Here is a 12,611-nt window from a genome sequence, read left to right as displayed (position 1 = left end):
TCCTTAGTGACTTTTCCAGCCTCACATGCTATGAGACTGTCCCTTCTGCTGATCCCATTGATCCAGGATTTTTCTGAGGAATTACTTTATGGTTCTTTCTAGGTCAACAAGGGGAGGTGGAGAGAGCAGTTACTGATAACTCCACCATTTTGGCTCCCAGAAGTTCATATAGGAGACTTACAGACATTTCATCTGCCAGCTGATAGTCTCAGGAGCAGCCTCTACAGATATCTGGGGCTCTACAGCTCTCGCTCACACAGTTCTGCTGGACTCCCATCCTGGGCTTCAAATTTTCTCTAATTTCAACCAAAATATCCAGAGCAAGTCAATGGATTAGAGATCTATTTTTAAAAAAGTATCACATTTACTTTGTGCCTCAAGCTTGATTAACTCCCAAGTGAGGCCTTAAAAAGAATTAAAAATAATAAAACAAATAAAATATGTTTCAACATCAATAATACGAATTTATGGTTTTCTAACTCAATATTTGTTGATGGTCATCCATATCTATTTGAGTTTGACACCACTGATCTATATAAATCTTGATGGATTGTATTTCTCTTTATATTCTTACCTAACATATGGAACCCAGAGACTCACACAGTGGTTGAGATGCATTCATTTCAATACCTCTAGGTCACCAGAACACATTACTATTTAGTATAAATTTGATAAATCCCCTGACTTTTCCCCCTCAATTTATTGGTATCTTGCCATGGCTTGATCATTTTATATTTGTGTAATTCATTTTTAGCTCAAATAAAAGCACACACTCCCTTGGTTTTTTTTTTTTTCCTACCCATTTAGGTTGTGTATGTTAAGGTCATTAATATATCAATTAGTTTGTTGTCAAGAATGTTATACAGAAAAAATGCAATTCACCACTGAATCAAAATTGAAATTTAAACATGAATGACTATTTCTCTACTCCAAATAATTTTCATCTTTCCTTTTTAGCTTTCATGTATCTACTTGAAATCTACTTGCATCAAGTAGATTTATCAAAAATATTCTTCACTAACAAGACAACAGGATTTTGTTGAATTTAGTTCAGTGATTTACTAGCTATTTACAAAACACCTACCATATGCAAGATATTGTATGGGGCACTGGGATTACAAGACAAAATCGTTTCTAGATTCAAGAAGTATAGATGAGGTATGCAAATGAAATGTAATATGAGAAGGGGAAATGCATGGAAGTGATCAAGAAAGGCTTCACTGGGGAGAAGACCTTTGGATTGAGGTTCAAAGAATGGATAAATAGTAAAATATTTCAAGCAGATAGTTCTTAAGCAATTAAATCCACATTATTTATGGATATATTTTTTAAATTTCAAAGTCAATGATCACTGGAGAAATTAAAATTAATATAACTCTAAAATTTCCCTCATATTCAACAGAAAAAGTCACAAAAAAGGAAGAAGGGAACTGTTTGACTGAATGTAAAAATAACAACTGTACATAATGTAGTCTTGGTAGAGATGTGGATTAATTTAGTTACACTACAATCCAATTTCAGATAGTATAGGAAGAGAAATTTGACCTGTGACATCATTCATATAGGGAATTCTGAGATGAGGAAAGTCCTATAAATTCAGGATTGCACCTTCTGAAACATATTCTTAGGAAGCTGCCCAAAGTATCAAGAGGTTAAATAATTTTCCTCAGGGTCATGAGTCAATATGTAAAGTTATATCCCCAAATTATTAAGTTGTGTGTTCTCTTTGTCCCAGAGAACAACTAATTGGCCCATACACCTTTAATATCAAAGAAAAAGGAACAAAAACTCTATATGTACAAAAATATTTATAGCAACACTTTGTGGTAGCAAAGAACTGAAAATTAGCTTGATGCCCATCAATTAAATAACGACTAAAGAAATGATGACTTGCTAACATAATGGAATATAATTTTACCACAAGAAATTGCACAAGTGATAGTTTCAGAGAAACTTGGAGAGCCTTATATAAACTGATAGAAGGAAGCAAGTAGAATCAGAAATAATAAAAAAAAAACATTATGAAAGGAAAAATGATGAATAACATAAGAAACTCTGATCAATGTTACAAGCAATGTTGATTCTGGAGTATTAATGATGAAAAATCAACTTGCTCAGAAAGGAGCTCATTTAATCACTCAAGTATTATCATATTTTTTTAGTTTCTTTCATTTTTTATCTATAAGTGCTTAGATACTAAAGTGCCGTCCATCTTCTCTATATGTATCCTTTATGTACTTAGTTATTTACAAATTGTCATCTCCATTGGAATATGATCTCTGTAATAGTAGACCTGGTTTTTTGCTTTCCTAGTATGAAATCACAGCACAGTGTCTGACATATATTAAGTATTTAATAAATATTGTTATTTATTTGATTTTATATAATTTGATGCATATATTATGGGCAAATATTTACGATACTTTAAAATATTTAATATACTTGGTTATCACTTTGAACTGTTTCTATTTTTCATTGTTTTTACTTTGTCTAAAATTCTTATTTTCACATTTGATTAACACATTTCCCTGACAATAAAATATGCCTAAATTTCTCATTTAAACCCTTTGTCAACTTTTTTTTTCTTTCACCTGTATTGGATTCTATTTTCTAATAAATTTTATTACCCTCCTCTGTTTTATGGGAAAGTTAATACCATTAACATTCAGGGTTATTCTTAATAATTCTGTTTTCCCATACATCTGCATTTCTGGCTTTTTCCCCTTCTTCGCTCTACCTAAACCTTTGTAGTAATAAAGATGGTAGGCAAGGTGAACGTGCTCAGCACCATTAAATTATAATTGAAGACTTTGTAACCTACTTCCCTGTCCCTCCTCTCCATTTTCTTTATGGAATCACACATATTTCTTTTCTCTGTCGAAATGATTTCTTGACCTCTGGTTTATGACAGGTCTTTCCCCTTTTATTGGATTGTTATTTTTCTCAATCTCCACAATTTTAAGAAAATATGTTTTCCTCTTTCTTGCTCAGCTCTTCCCTAATGTATACCCTTTTCTGATCATTTTATTTCTTTGCTTAAAACCAACAATAAACCAGACCATATTTGTGTCCTTCTTTATTTCCTCTGTGACTATAGAAGCCAGTGAAAGACTGAAGGAATTATTGACTTTATCCTACTAGGATATAGTAATAACCACCATTTAACCTCTACTTTTTGCTCCTATGTTTTTGGTTTTCTAGGTTTTTCTTATATTGTCATTTCAAAGATTCAGCTCTGGTCTTTTCATTGAGAATATTTGAAATTCATTAGTTCTTTAAAGGGTCCCTTTTTGACTTGTAGGATTATATACTGTTTTCAAATAAGTTTTTCTTGGATGTAAGACTATCTTTTGCCCTTTGGAATATTATATTCCAAGTTGTTCTCTGTTTTTCACTAACTGAAGCATAGTCTCCTTGGTTCTGGCTGTGACTCATTTATTGAATTCTTTATTTGCTACTGCTAGCATTTTTTTTTCTTTGACTTAGAAGCTCTAGATTTTGTTTATGGTATTTTTCAACATTTTCAACTTGTATTTTCTTTTAAAATCTAATTGATGGGTTTATCCTCTGTTCAAATTGCCTTATGGTTCTATTAGATCTGAGCAATTTTATTTTATTATTTCTTGAAATACATAATCTTTTGTTGTTGTTTTGTAGTGGATCTCAGGAAGTTTTGATTCTTAAATTATCTTTCTTGGATCTGTTTTTCAGATCATATATTTTTCTTAGTTTTTAACTTTTCATTTTATTCTTATTTTAACTTTTTCTGAATTCTTATAGTTCATTTTGTACATTGAATTAGTGAATTTAGTGGGTTCTATCCTTTTCTCAGGGAGACTACTCCTTGGATAGGATTTTCTGTCTTCTAAGGATTTTCTACTTGCTAAGCCACATATTCTCTATTCTAGTATTTCTTCCAGAGTTGTTATTTCATTTTTTATTGTATTAGAAAAAAGTCTCATTTCCTTTCTTTCAGCCAGTCTAGTTGTAATTGTGGTTATATATTCCTTTTTTTCTTTGATTCTATTTGAATCTTTTATGGAATAACCCTATTTCTCTGACTTTACCTCTTGTTCCTCTCTCAACTCATTATTTTTATTGCACTTAATATTTTCTTCTATTTTCCCCATATAATGAATCAATTCTTTGATTGGAGTTTTATGTTTACTCCCACATTTACTCTTGAGTGGGGTTGTAAGGTCTTGTTTTATACTTACTCCTTTGTAGACTCGTTTAACTTTCTTTGTTATTCTGGATTAGGTGCCTAGGTCTGGGCTTGAGCCTTTGCATTAATCCCAGCACTGGTTTCTTCACTGTTCATCTAGGGTTTTGTGTGTCACCTACTCTCTCCATTCTTATTTCATAGTCCTCAACTTGGAAGAGAGTTCATTCTTTACCATGGTCCTGTCATGCTAAAAGTAGTTACAGTCATTGGTGCAGACATCCTTGAAGAACCATGGATGTCTCATTACCAGAAGTTGTAATTGCTCTGTCTGCTTCCATGGCCCTGTAGTGGGGTGCTTAGGCTCTCTGGATGTTTTATCATCTAATTTGCCTATTCATTGTTTCTGCAAGGTTTTATAAGTCTTGTATCGGAATCTTAGACTTGATGGGGGAGTTTTAGACATTTTTATTTGATTTTCTTCATCATTATATGTGGATAATTTTTTTTGATTTGAAATTTTAAGAACTATATTGTGAGAGTTAGTACCTCTAGGACCTTTAATATCAGCACCTTTATTAAATATCCTGTGAGAATGTGTCTGGGTGTCTTTAATTGGGAGACACCAGAAATGAATGTTGTTCTCACCCTCATTTTGAAATAAGATAGTTTAGGTATTTTCAGTAAATTATATTTACAAGATAGTAATAGAATGAGAATAATCATAGATGTGTACAAGTAATTAGAAGTCCATAATATAATCAATTTAGAGATGGAAGGCACCTTAGAGGGCACCTGGCCCAACCTACTTTTTAAATAATTAATGGTACTGAGGTCCAAAGATGTGAAACCACTTTCTCATGAATAAGCAGGTCAAAGAAGTAAGAAAGCAGAATTTGAACCCAGATTTTAAAATTCAAAATATAGTATAATTTATATTCAACATTGCCTTGTAGTAAAAATAATTTGAAGGTACTTTTCCAGAGAGACTGTCAAACTACAAGTGATGTTATATACAAATCTATACCATCTTCACTCTGAATCCATCAATAATGTGGGAAAGATGTAGAACCAGTAAACAGAAATTATTGTACCCTAGAATCATCTTGATACATTTGTTCTGTTTTCTAATTCATAAGTGTTTTAGTTTAACTAGAAAAAAATGATCACTTTTCCCCCAAACTATCTGCTTCTGAATGTAACCACCTGTGTTGGAGGGACAGAAGAAACCAATAATGATTTGTTAAAACAAGTCATTTAGTTTTAAGGTGAACTATTAAAGCATGTCACTAATTCTTCAAAATGCTTGGTGTAGTATATGCTCATGAGGAATATGTTATGCCACCCAAACAATTTCTTTTTAGCAAAGAAATACAGATCTTCTGAGATTTTTAACACTGATAAAAGATGTCTCTTGGATATAATTTCCCAAGAGATCTAATTGATGCATGAGGATATGAATACTCAGAATATGTGAATACATGTATGTGTGTATATACAGTCAATCATCAACACTGCTGGGGCAATGTTACTAAGAAATTGCATGAAAGTGAAAAAAATACAAATGTCAACGCATTAAACCTATAAAGAATAGGGAATTAGGTTTTGATGACAATCAAAAACTGTGATCTTTTGCTAAAAGAGTGTGGAAAATATACTTTCCTACATTCAATTTTTTATTTCAAAAAACCCTAATTTCTGATAGCTTGCACTTTTCCTAACATAGTAACAATTAAATAACCCATAAAATGAAGTATAAAGTCGGGGCAATGCTGAACGAGATAGGGAGGGGCAGAGGCAGAGATATCAGAAGAACCCAGAGATTTAAAAAAAGGAGGGAGGGAGAGCAATACCTGCTATCTTTCATTTCCCTTTAGCTCTGTGGTTTAACTCTTCCCTAGTAAAAAGCACATTCCTTGGGGTGAGTACCTGGTCCCTCAGTCTGCTCTCAGAACTTACACCACCTAGTCTCCACTGGCTAAACAGGGCAGGAATATTCCAGGTCTGTTTTGGTCCTGAGGAGCCTGGCCATATGCATAAATGGAGAGGCAGGATGCTTGGTGAACTACTCAAATTCTGGCAAGAGGACTGGGGTGATCACCATCTCATTTATCCACAAGTGGTTTTCCATTTTTTCAACTCCTTCAATGAGTACTTGAGAGGTTACTTTCAAACTTTATGGGATGGATTCATGAATACTTATATGAATAATTCCCTCCTTATTGCAGACATAAATTGGCACATCGTGCTTCTCTTCCCCACCCCCCTAATACACAAAGCCCCATGGAAATGGAAATAAGGTTTCTAAAAATATCACAGAAACACTTGAAATTGCAAAAGTAAACATGAATGTTTAGGATTGACTATCCATCTGTCTGTCTATTTGTATATGTACATACACATATACACAAAATTTTTGTTTACTCTTGGTTTTCTACTGTGTATGTCTCTTCTACTCTATTTATATTGAATACATTTCTCTCAAATGGAATCCCTTACCAATTCAGCATTACTGTATAGACAGTGGTGGATAGCAAAACAAATTGAGAAGGACTGCTTATTTCTAAGAGTATAACAGGATAATGGCAGTGTAGTATAAGCCATATTGCTTCAGAAAACATTAAAGTTCAGGTGGTGGGCAAATAACCATGAAGAGTATTTGATGCAAGAAACAATTAATTCATTTGTTGAGACCATTTTTAAAGGAATAACAAATGGATGCAAAAAATAACAGTTCTCCCAGAATTTCTATAGTGATGAATCCACACTAACAGTGCTCAGGATAACATGACATTTGACTCTACTTCCTCAGTACCTCCTAGTCAATGTGAAGAAATGGCAATAATGTTTAACATAGCTAAATTTAATCAAATATTCAGATGCGGAAGGGATAGGTGAATGGCAGATAAGCTGAAAACATCTGGGATTGTAGTGAACTAAAAACTGATTATTTCAAAAGATTTTTCTGGCAACTCAGAACAGTAACATAGTCTTTGGTTTCATTATGTAAGGCAAAGGAATAAGAAATAAAGAGATGGTTATCCATTGTATTCTTACTTGGTTAGGTTACATATGAACTATTGTGCTTGTTCTCAGTACCCCTTTTTTTATTAGAAAAAATCATTTTATTTTCAACTTCTTCCAAAAATGTAAAAATGTCTAGAAATTCTTGGATTTCTGCATAAAATCATTGCACCGCATCTCTGCCTAGCTTGGGAGTAAGGGCTAAGGAAGGGAAAATCTTTGTTCTTTCACTCCCTTGATCTCTCCCCACCCCCCAGTCTCACACCTTTCTCCCTCTGTGAGGGAGAAAAGCCTAGACTAAAGAGGTCTGAGGGGAGAAGAAGTAGGGCCTGTGCTGGAACAATATCCTACTCTTGATACTGGGACTTCAGGATGGGATTCTACTGGGGGGTAAGAAAGGGCACAAGGGCTCCTTCTCTTTTTTCCCAAGACCTGTTCTGGCAGATGAGAAATTAAAAAAAAAAAAAAAAACATAAAAAGACATTGTTGAAACACACAGGAGAAACAAGACCATGTGAATAGGAAGAAGAGACAACTGCGGATCCTTGCCAGTTTTAGCTTCCTTGCTGCTTCTTGACAATAAAAATGGATAGTAGTTCTGGGTTTTTGTCTTCACTCTCATTCTCTTCTGAGAACTCACAGCCTTCCATAGACATAATCTAGTACCTCCAGGTGACAAGCACAGAGCCAGAGCCAGACTTCGGGTGGAAGGTCACTGGAGGCTGGAGTGGGAAATCACCAGGCTGAGCATGGGCTGGTAGGAAAGTTTCAGATTGGCCAGTGGCATAGAAATTTCCTCATTGTTGTGGTTTTGGGCCAATACCTCCACAACATTGCACTCCTCCTTAGCATCTTCTTTGGGGCAGAGCATGGTCAATGCAAGAACGTGCTCCGTGTAGTCCTAGCTTGAAAGTGTAGAACCTAGCCTGCCTGGACAGATCACAACAGAAGAAGAAGCTGTCCATGGCGATGGGGGCTAGGTTCCACAGCCTCAGGGCTCCCATGTCACCCCTACCACCACCACCACCCCTCACACCCAGTCAACCCCCTTTACTGTGCTTGGAATGCCAAGGAGGCTGAGACAGCCATGGAGGCCATGATGCTAGAACCATCTTCAGTACCACATTTTATTTTTATTTTTATTTTTATTTTATTATTATTTTTTATTTAAATTTTAACATTCATTTTCACAAAATTTTGGGTTACAAATTTTCTCCCCTTTTATCCCCTCTGCCCCAAACACCAAGCATTCTAATTGCCCCTATGACCAATCTGCTCTCTCTTCTATCATTCCTCTCTGCCCTTGTCTCCGTCTTGTCTTTTGTCCTGTAGGGCCAGATAGCTTTCTATACCCCTTTACCTGTATTTCTTATTTCCTAGTGGCAAGAAGATTACTCGACGGTTGATCCTAACACTTTGAGTTCCAACTTCTCTTCATCCCTCCCTCTCCACCCCTTCCCTTTGGAAGGCATGCAATTCAATATAGGCCAAATCTGTGTAGTTTTGCAAATGACTTCCATAATAGTTGTGTTGTATAGGACTAACTAGATTTCCCTCCATCCTATCCTGTCCCCCATTACTTCTATTCTCTTTTGATCCTATCCCTCCCCATGAGTGTCGATCTCAAATTGCACTCTCCTCCCCATGCCCTCCCTTCTATCATCCCCCCACCCTGCTTATCCCCTTATCCCCCACTTTCCTGTATTGTAAGATAGGTTTTCATACCAAAATGAGTGTGCATTTTATTCTTTCCTTTAGTGGAATGTGATGAGAGTAGATTTCATGTTTTTCTCTCACCTCTCCTCTTTATCCCTCCACTAATGAGTCTTTTGCTTGCCTCTTTTATGAGAGATAATTTGCCCCATTCAATTTCTCCCTTTCTCCTCCCGATATTTCTCTCTCACTGCTTGATTTCATTTTTTTTCAAGATATGATCCCATCCTCTTCAACTCACTCTGTGCACTCTGTCTCTATGTATGTGTGCGTGTGTGCATGTGTGTGTGTGTAATCCCACCCAGTACCCAGATACTGAAATGTTTCAAGAGTTACAAATATTGTCTTTCCATGTAGGAATGTAAACAGTTCAACTTTAGTAAGTCCCTTATGACTTCTCCTTGCTGTTCACCTTTTCATGGTTCTCTTCATTCTTGTGTTTGGGAGTCAAATTTTCTTTTCAGCTCTGGTCTTTTCATCAAGAATGCTTGAAAATCCTCTATTTCATTGAAAGACCATATTTTCTCCTGAAGTATTATACTCAGTTTTGCTGGGTAGGTGATTCTTGGTTTTAGTCCTAGTTCCTTTGACTTCTGGAATATCCTATTCCATGCTCTTCAATCCCTTAATGTAGAGGCTTCTAGATCTTGTGTTATCCTGATTGTATTTCCACAATACTTGAATTGTTTCTTTCTAGCTGCTTGCAATATTTTCTCCTTCACCTGGGAACTCTGGAATTTGGCCACAATGTTCCTAGGAGTTTCTCTTTTTGGATCTCTTTCATGCGGTGTTCTGTGGATTCCTTGAATATTTATTTTGCCCTCTGGTTCTAGTATGTCAGGGCAGTTTTCCTTGATAATTTCATGAAAGATAATGTCTAGGCTCTTCTTTTGATCATGGCTTTCAGGTAGTCCCATAATTTTTAAATTGTCTCTCCTGGATCTATTTTCCAGGTCAGTTGTTTTTCCAATGAGATATTTCACATTATCTTCCATTTTTCCATTTTTCTGGCTTTGTTCTGTGATTTCTTGCTTTCTCATAAAGTCCTTAGCCTCCATCTGTGCCATTCTAATTTTGAAAGAACTATTTTCTTCAGTGAGCTTTTGAGTCTCCTTTTCCATTTGGCTAATTCTGCTTTTGAAAGCATTCTTCTCCTCATTGGCTTTTTGAACCTCTTTTGCCAATTGAGTTAGGCTAGTTTTCAAGGTGTTATTTTCTTCAACATTTTTTTGGGTCTCCTTTAGCAGGGAGCTGATTTGCTGTTCATGCTTTGACTTCATGTCTCTCATTTCTCTTTCCAGCTTTTCCTCCACCTCTCTAACTTGATTTTCAAAATTCATTTTGAGCTCTTCCATGGCCTGAGCCTATTGGGTGGGCTGGGACACAGAAGCCTTGATTTCTGTGTCTTTGCCTGATGGTAAGCATTGTTCTCCCTCATCAGAAAGGAAGGGAGGAAATGCTTGTTCACCAAGAATGTAACCTTCTATAGTCTTATTTCTTTTCCCTTTTCTGGGCATTTTCCCAGCCAGTGACTTGACCTCTGAATATTTTCCTCACACCCACCTTGCCTCCTGATCCTCCCAGCCATCGTTTGGGGTCTGAGATTCAAATGCTGCTTCCAGCCTCAGGGCTTTTGGCGGGAGCAGGGCTGCTATTCAGTGTGAGATTAAGTTCAGGTGGTCAGGTCAGGGCAGGGCCGCCTCTCAGGCTCAGTTCCCTCAGGGAGTTTATGCACAGACCTTCAACAATGGATCCAGGCTCCTGCCTGCTTGGGGAACCCCGATCTGCCGCCGCCCCTCAGCTTCTGTCTCCTGAGGGGGCCCGAGCCATGGGGGCACCCCACTCCCCTCTTGACCCACCAAAGAGACTCTCTCACCGACCCTGTCACCTGTGGGTGGAGGGACTTGTGCGGCCGCTGGAGATCCGGTCCCTGAAGCCCGCTTGGATCTGTTCCTCTCAGTGCCGCAGCCACAACAGGGCTGTACTCAGCTCCCAGTCCCGGCGCCCAGTCCACAGCATGAAGGACCTTTTGCAAGAGGTTTGCAGGTCTCTCGGGAACAGAAATCTCCCTCGCTCCAATGTTCTGTGGCCTCTGGGTGCGGAATTCGCCGTGAGTTACTTCTTTGTAGTTGCTCTATGGGTTGTGGGTTCGGAGCTATGTGTATGTGCGTCTTTCCACTCTGCCATCTTGGCTCTGCCCTAAAAGACTTTTCTCCAGTACCATATTTTAGAAAGAATTTTAATCAGCTGGAACACATCCAAAGAAAAGAAACCTGGATGGTAAAGGAGTACAAATCTATGCCATATTTGAATGATTTGATGACACTTGGATGCTTAGTTTGGCCAAAAGTGGACTTCTGGGGGATTAGCAAATTGTCTACAAATAGTTGAAGAGGTGTCACACTGAAGGGGTTAGGATAGGAATGGGGAACCTATGGTCTTGAGGCCAAATATGACCTTCTATGTCCTTGGGTGCAGCCTTTAGTCTGAGATAACAGAACATATCCTTTTATTAAAGGGATTTGTTCTGTGAGGTTTGGATTCAAAAGGCTGCACTTCAGGACCTAGATGATCACATGTGGCCTTAAGGCTTCCCCACTGCTGGATTAGGTTTATACTGCTTAATCTCAGAGAACAGAAATAAGATCTACAGGTGATAGTTCTACATTTTACATTGATGTAAGATAAAATTTCTTAACAATTAGAGCTATCAAAAATGTAAGTTACTTTGTTAAAAGGCATTCAAGCTTCCATTAACCAAAGTTTATCAATCCAAGACTGGTAGATGACCATTGGGGATGTTGGTTGTTACAAGGATTTTGTTTAAATATAATCTTGATTAAATGGGTTCTGAAGTCTCTTCAGCTCTGACCTTCTGTGATTCCCCACATTCTTTTTCCAAGGTTCAAGAGTTCAATTGTTTAGCAATTGCAAAGAATGTAAGACAATGAAAGAAAAAACAAGACACAAATGTTAGCTTTTCCTTTCTTCACCTAACCCCTTTAAAAAGGTGACAAATGCAGCAGTATGTGTTGATCCATACTGTACACTACCTCATCACTATAAATTTATACTTTGTGGAAACTTAGTGGGTAAATCTGGTAAAAACTTAAGAATAGAACAGGGAGGATTTCACAAACATATAACAAACTTAATCTTCACAGTCTCATATCTGAAGTAGAGATGCTAAGAATATGGGATTCTGCAGTGGCTGTTATTTGTTGTTCATAAAAAAGTTTGAACTGGTAGAGCAAAATATAGATTTAAAGGCTCTCTCCAAACAAATTATTTCCCAGGTATATGATCAAATAACACTTCAGAAATAGCTTTGTTCAGTAGCCTATTGAGTATCAACAGCAATTCAGATATAAGAGGGAAATACTGGCTTACCTAAGACACTAACAGGTGCTATGGATACTGTTCTACTGGGAGTTTAAATAAAAGGATTTCTGTGCAATGGCAAACTTTGCCAAATAACCCCACATAAAGATATTTATTCATGTGAAGTGATTTTGGGGAAAATGACTTCCTCTATGAAATCCATGTGCATTTGAATGTGATTGATGTAAATCACTAAAAATTAGAGAAAAATACAGATATTATCTTATGACTTACAAATGTACTAGTATGACATTGAGTTACTCCATTAGCATGAATATCATGGTTTAATGAATCTGTAGTTTTCATCAAAGTAGAATTACCTATACTGGTG

Source organism: Notamacropus eugenii, chromosome 6, assembly GCF_028372415.1.
Source record: "Notamacropus eugenii isolate mMacEug1 chromosome 6, mMacEug1.pri_v2, whole genome shotgun sequence".
Taxonomy (NCBI): domain Eukaryota; kingdom Metazoa; phylum Chordata; class Mammalia; order Diprotodontia; family Macropodidae; genus Notamacropus; species Notamacropus eugenii.
This window is presented reverse-complemented; position numbering follows the sequence as displayed.